General features: G+C 44.8%; 1 pseudogene; it reads left to right on the top strand.

Annotated features, from left to right (window-relative positions):
- Positions 1-7335: 7335 nt before the first annotated feature.
- On the top strand, positions 7336-7474 carry LOC119304602 (annotated as a pseudogene).
- The last annotated feature ends 290 nt before the right edge of the window (positions 7475-7764 follow it).

Raw genomic sequence — 7764 nt, 5'->3', positions numbered from 1 at the left:
TTGATTTTTTTTTGAATTTATAATGCCCTCTAGACTGACTGCTGAAAACATCGGTCTATGCCTCAAGGGGGCATTGTAAAAAAAATTCAAAATTTTCTTTCATAGACATGTTTGGCACATGTGGGTCACCATGTACAAGAAAATTTGGGTGATTTGGAGGTGGTGGAAAAATTCACCTTTTTTCAAAGACTGGCTTAAGTTAGACAAAATGGTCCCTCCGGAATGCGGGTATTTTTTCGACCACCTCCAAATCACCTCAATTTTGGCACAGATGATCTCTTCCACAAACAAAACTAGGTTTCCAAGTTTTTGTATTTTTTTGAATTTTTTTGAATTTTTTTGAATTTATAATGCCCTCTAGACTGACTGCTAAAAACATCGGTCTATGCCTCAAGGGGGCATTGTAAAATAATTTTTTTCAAAATTTTCTTTCATAGACATGTTTGGCACATGTGGGTCACCATGTACAAGATAATTTGGGACCTGCATGCAAGAGTCGGGATCTGCATGCAAGAGTCGAGGACCTGCATGCAAGAGTTGGGGACCTGCATGCAAGAGTCGGGGACCTGCATGCAAGAGTCGGGGACCTGCATGTGAATAGTGATTCATCAAGGCCTTGACAGCTACTGGCACAGCGGCTGCCGCCCGATTTGCATGCAGCAAAGATGAACGTGCATGGAGGTTTTTCAAAGATTTCCAAGCACACCCGAATGGGCCCCGCTTATTTAAAAAATATGTCAGTCATTATTGCTCTGTAAATGAAGAATATGCATGACAACCATAGTAAGGGTGAAGAATCATATTCATCCTATAATGAGGACCAACGCTTGCTAAAATCACCTCGATGAAGGTATTTAAGCAGGTAAAGGAGCTGCTCGAGGGGCGAGGTGGGTCTATTTTTAGTTAGACGAGAACAACGTGCGAGATCGTAAGCGACGTGGGCCGTCGGGAGTTGCAACCTCGGATGGTCCGGTGTTTGGGTCGACGTAGGAAAACGGCCTGCCATGCATGCATGGCGTCGATAGTCTCGCCTAAACGATGGACACGCACCGAGCCAGCCATGCAGACCGTGGGATCGCGCGGGAGATCCGTCTGGCGGCCGTGTGTGCGTGCAGAAATACATCACAATAATTATTACTCGACAATAACAAGTGCTCCATGCTAGCCCTTATTCCTGTTTGAAATACATCATCATTCTTAAAGTTGGACATCAAATGATACACACAGAAAATGGAAACGAAAGATGTCGAACTAATACAGTAACATGGCAGTACAACCGCACTTCACTAAATTACTGTCACGATGAAATAGAATGTAAAGACCACGTCACACAAAGCTGAATGGCACACGACGTTCTCTGGCTCATCGTCGGTTCATGCTGTATGTAGATATCACAGTTCAGCCTCGAGATCCTACACAGAAGAATACAATAAATCACATGGACATCAATTATGTGTAAAACACATGCAAAAAATAAATATGAACATATTTCGTACCTCTAGCAATTTAGCGCATTTACGTCGATTGTGACCTGGTTTCTTGCAATACCCACAGATATTCTGTGATCTTGACTTCTTTGTCTTTGCCTGCAGCCTTTTCTTCGATGCACCTCGTCCTGGCACATGCACGGGATCCAGAACCTTATCAACTTTCTCCGAGTGCGGCATCAACGGGCCAAACCTAATGCTGTTATGTTGAACATTAGTTGACTCCTTGCTGTCAGCTTGTTCAAAACATGATTGATTGCCATGATGTTGTGCTTGCAAAAGCATCTTTAGACGGTGATAGTCCTCATCAGAGTGGCATGCCTTGAAACTTGCGGCGTGACTACAATTCCGCAACTCACGGTACCTCTGCAGGCTTACCGAATAGTTATACATCTGGTTTTTTCTGGTAGGTGCGTATGCACATTTTGCATTCATAGTCCACCTAGTGAGAACGCAACAACCCGGCAGAGTTGTTTGTTTTAAAATCCCCAATATGTAAAAAATGTGGGAACATGGTGTGCCTGCGTATTCTAGCTTACGGCAAGAACAACTCACCCAGTGCAAAAGACCTCCTTTCTCTTCAATGTGCACTCCAAACTTTTTATCCATTCTTTCCTCCTTGGACACAACATAAGTGGAATCTTCTGATCCATCTAGTATCTCTCTGATCTGACATTTGCTGACAGCATCTATGCTCCATAAGACCATCTTAAAGACACTAGGTGTGAAAACTATTGCAGCGTGTTTCTTAAGCAGCGAAGCATTTTCCTCTGTAAATGGAATGGACTACAAGGCTTCGACGTCATGGAGAGCTTTGTTAATCCGTCGCGACGCAAGGCAACGCTCATAGTGCTCTAGCATTTCAAACAACGACATCTTACCCTCAAGATGCGTATGTAGCACAGAGTTCAAGCTCTCACTCCTCTAATTGCTGCTCAATCCTAGGAAACAACGCCCCTCAAGATATGGAGCGCACCACAACTTTCTCATCTGATACATCTGATGCAGCCAAGACTCCTCACTGGTTACTTTATTCCATTGTAAGAATTGTATCCATTTTATCTCATGCTCTTCAATGGAAGAAGTATCATAAATGAAAGATCTAAATTCCTCCTTTACGTCGTCATCATGCAGATGGTGTACAATGTTCTGTTGAATGTGCCATATACATAGTCTATGGTTTGAGTCTAGCCAGACCACCCTTATTGCTCTCTGCATTGCAAGGTCCCCATCTGTGATCACAGATATCGGATGCTTCTGTGCCATGCAATCAGAAAAGGTCCGCAACATCCACTCGTATGCCTGGCTTGTTTCATGAGAAATTATACCACAGCCAAAAATAACAGTGCTGCGGTGGTGATTCAACCCGACAAATGGCACGAATGGCAGATTATATTTGTTGGTTTTGTATGTGCTATCGAAAACAATGACGTCTCCGAAAGCCTCGTAGTCAAGTCGCGACTGACTATCAGCCCAGAACAGTCCCTTCAGATTGACATGCTCGTCTACCAAGTACTTGAAGAAAAAATCCACATCTCGCTCTCGCCTCGCCATCATGTGCATGATCACCGTATTAGCATCACCAGCACTGATTGTCTCCTGCTTATTAGCATGGCAGAAATTATAAACGTCCCTCTTTATGCATCCAACCTTATCAAATCCACCGTATTGAAAGCACAAAATATCCATAATACGGTATTTGCGGATCCCACATTTTTCCATGTCTGCAATGTCCGCTTTATGCTCATCGTTAATTCGTCTGTGCGAACGCAGCAGACAAGAAAGATCTCGTGGGGCTAGAGGATGGCTGTGCTCATCGATGAAATCCTTGACAAACTACCGACCGGTTTCCTCCTGTCTCGTAATGACCAATTTAGCATTACACCCAACACGAGTTAAACTTCATGGCCTCCTCTTTCTATCTTCCATCTTTCTTTTCATGTGCTTCTCTTCGTGAAACCCTTGACGACTACACACAATTTTCCTTAAAATTATGTATTTGTTGGATCCATCCCACTCAACATAGCTTTTCCTCACACTAAAACCTTTTTCAAGAGCATATTTGTTGTAGAATTCATAGCCTTCAGCCTCACTATCAAACATCTTGCTGACAACATTTAGATACTCGAACATACTCTCATCACTTGCATACGCCATGTCTTCCTGCATATGACATGTGAGGGAAACCAATCATCAACATCTTTCTGTTTATCAATGTTGCAGGTGTAAAATAGCTCATAGGCAAAGACAAGTGCATGGAAAAGACTTTGCTCGTTTGACATGTGAGGGAAACCAATCATCAACGTCCAACAAGTAGTATCTCATCTTCCTTTAAACTATATTTCATGCACTATGCAAACCTAAAGTGATGATGACTTTAATAAACTAAATTAAGTGAACTATGAAACCAGTATCTCATCTTCCTTTAGTATATCTCATCTCAAACGTCAAGTAAGTCACTTTTTTTCTGCGGTACCAAAGGAAGTAAGCAATGCCCTCAACATCTTACTTAAACAAACATGATGCGATTAGCTCAAGAGAAACTATGCCACGATGAAGCTTTCCATTCGTTGTTCTAGTCCGTACCCGGATCTTGTGGGGTTGAGGTTGTACTGCATGCACGGTGGAGGGGCGCAATGGCCAAGAGAACGAGCAGAACGCCAAGCCGAATTCATACCTTAAGGATGGTACGCGCGAAGAGATGGGATCGCCCGCCGCGGTCGCCGCCGATTCAGCCAGCGCAGATCCGGCCTTCTTCTTCTTCGGTGACGGCGTGGGGGGCTGGGGTTGGTTGGGTGGAGGACGAGGACGATGAATTTATTCCTCTCGCCGGGCAGGTCGAGGACGGAGAAGGTCAGGAGCGGCGAGCGGCGACGAATAGATCGGAGGAGGATTCTGAACTGGATCGAGTAGAGATGGATCTGGTCCTCAGGTGATCGGTTCAAGAAAAGATATTTCCCCCTGGACCATTCTGCCCTTATCGCAATTAACATATTAAATTTAATCAATTAAAATTCCCCGCAAGATCTGACGGCTAATAAAAATCAGACGTGATCAGACATGTAAGTACTGCTAAGTACTCTGAGTACTAACCCAATCATCGTAAAAAAGCACTTCTTACGTACCTTCTCTGCTCACCATTAAATTCAAGTTTTTAACCAATCATGCCCATAGTAAATGAAATAACTGGATGAGCCAACTCTCAGACATGGGCAGAGTTCAGCCTCTTTACACAGAGTCTGTATTCTTCTCTAGCATGTACTACTCTTATATAAATAGAGTTTTTGTTGCTGCCTCTTTCTCTAGAATGGTAGTTGTACACTTTAATAACATTGCTCAATGGCATTGACTAGAAAATTTGTACGTTGATAGGAATGGTAGGCAACGGTACCACGAGCACGGGCTTGTGCTATGCACATAGATTCAGTGACTTGCTGTTGGCAAATAACACCCTTCTGCATCCTTCTTTGACCTGAACAGCAGCAACGCTCCAACACCCTTCTGCATCCTTCTTTGACCTGACCTGCAAACCCAACAGGCTGGCTGGCCAATTAATCACAAGTCCTCAGGCCCGTAGTGGGACTCGTACATGTACATCAAGGAAGACAAGTGACAAGCCTCCAACGCTGCATAAGTAGCGGGCTTGGTTCGGAAAGGAGGCATCCCGGCTAGGATCAATGGCAAGACCAGTGGCAGCTGTAGTGCTTAGCTATAACCTGTGTCTGATTCTCAAAAATGAAAAGAAAAGGTTGTAACCTGTATCTCTTCTCCTCTCTGTGAACTTCTTCTTTCCCAAGATTGTGTAGCCAAATTCCTGCGAGTAATCCGCCGTGAGAGGAAGAGGATTAGTGCTAGTGTGCACCTAACACTATTGGGCGGTCAAGATGAATCAGAAGATGACCGGGCTTGGCAGCTCTCGACGAATGGATCAAACACGCCTTCACAATCTTCTGGATGCTTAAAGACACACCTTCCTCAGTCGATTACAGGCAGACCACCTAGTGGTGCTTCAGCTGGAGGGTGGCCGCTCTTCGTCAAGCGCAACCGTGCGACATCATTTCGGTTGAGCCACGACAGGTGCGCCACCCGGACTCCTTCCTAAGCGGCCCTCGTTGAGGCAGTGTGCACCGCCGGTGTGGTGGCGCCAATGGCACGCTCGCCCGACTCACGGTTGAGGTGCTTCATATGCTGTAATATGAATATGCAAAACACAAGAATATGACAGGAATGGTGTGGCATGCAACCAAATAGAGTAGAGTTTTAGGAAACACGATAATTTTACAAATTTAGATGTTGGTTCACATGAATATAAAAACATTAATATCACATAGACAAATTAAAGTCAACCATATGAGAAGATATAATTAGTATTTTATTATGACACTAAAGATCTTGTTTTTGTATTTCATGTGTGTATGACCTCTAAAAAGTGGTCCATGTGGATTTTAAACTCCCTATGTTTTTTTATTTGAAATTGAGATCAAGAGAAAATTTCCTCCATTTCTTGTTTGGTCTATCCATCCATGCATTTGAACCAGACAAATACATAGTACCCCAAAATGGAAAATCCTCCATTAATTTATACGGTTTTACCAAGTTCCCGTATGAACCAAAGAGGCCATACATGGTTAACAAAGGAATTGAGAGTACAAGCATTACTGTGTCTCCCTCATAACGCTCAGCTAGCCTTCCTTTGAGAATTTGAGACATCGATAAAAAAAATGTAAAGATCATTAAAAAAAATCATAACCGCACATTAAGATGCACTCAGGGCCCTTTAATGTAAGTTTTTTAAGTCATTTCAAACGTAGTAGTACTCATCTTTTTACACGTTGCCCGTTAAATTGTGATATATTATATGGCCAGCCATATCTTGTCACTGACTCTGCTTTCTATATAGTTTTGTCTTCTACACACACTCCAATACTCAGCCAGCTATATACATACTCTGCTAGAACTTCATGTAGTTCTTTATGATTTTGCTCTACACTTGTTCAAATACTGAATAGCCAACTGTATAAATATGCGAGTTTCAATGATACAATGAAACAATGCTTACGAATATTGGCCGGATAACTCTCATGGATTTCGGTGTTAAGAATAGTCTAGAATGAATCTTCGAGATATTATTGTACGTTCGGTTTAAGTCAGAGATAAGGCTAAACCGAACCTGCCTAGCTGTTATATTTTGTAGTTATCTCGTGATCATCTTGTACTCCAAGTTTCCTTGTATATGTCGTGATCTAGGGCTTTTCTGATCCTATATAAACACGTAACCCACGGCCTACTACGGTAGGTTGAAACGCTTCCATATTTACATGGTAATCAGAGCCTTCCTTCCAAATACATCTAGCTTTCCTTTTCCATAGCCATGGCCTCCTCATCCGACGCTGCAATCAACCCTCTCACCAGCCAAATCACGGAGAAACTTACCCGAGAAAACTACCTTATGTGGAAGACCCAGTTTCTTCCTCAGGTCCGAGGAGCTAATTAACCTCCATGGATACCTTGATGAATCCACTCCTGAACCAGAAAAATTTCTCGTCGACAAGGAGGGCAAGCCCACGACGCGCCTAACCCGCTGCACGCGACCTGGGTCATCCAGGACCAGCAGGTGCTAGCGTATCTGCTGAACTCCGTCTCCAAGGAAGTCCTGACGCAGATGGTCTTTGTCGAGACGGCGCACTCGGCCTGGACTACGTTGAAGAACATGTTCTCCTCGCAGTCCCGCTCCCGCGTCAACAACCTTCGCATCGCCCTCGCCAACTCAGAAAAGGGCAACCAGTCCGTCCCCGTCTACTTCGCCCGCATGCGGTCGCTTGACGATGAGCTTGCGGCTGCCGGGAGACCCATGCAAGACGATGAACTCATCTTCTTCATCCTGGCCGGCTTCGACCTCGACTACAATCCTCTGGTATCTGCTCTTGATGCTCGCCCTGAACCCATCACTCTCGACGACTTGTACTCGCAGATGGCGAATTTTGATCAGAGGATGGAGCTATTCCAAGGCTCCGGCGGCAGCGGTGGATTCAAGTCCTCCGCTAATGCTGCTGCTCGCGGGCGCAGCTATCAGCGTGGACGTGGGGCGTCCCGTGGAAGAAGCGGCGGTCGTGGCACTAATGGCCAGGGTCGCGGCTACACCAACGGTAACGGCAGCGCCAGGAGGACCGGGAGGACCAGGCGGCCCAGGACCAAACGGTGGTGGCTTCCGCAACGACAATAGCCCGCGCTGTCAGATCTGCAGCAAGTCGGGCCATATCGCCATGGAGTGCTGGTA

Source organism: Triticum dicoccoides, chromosome 5A (assembly GCF_002162155.2).
Source record: "Triticum dicoccoides isolate Atlit2015 ecotype Zavitan chromosome 5A, WEW_v2.0, whole genome shotgun sequence".
NCBI classification, from domain to species: Eukaryota; Viridiplantae; Streptophyta; class Magnoliopsida; order Poales; family Poaceae; genus Triticum; species Triticum dicoccoides.
This window is presented reverse-complemented; position numbering and strand designations above follow the sequence as displayed.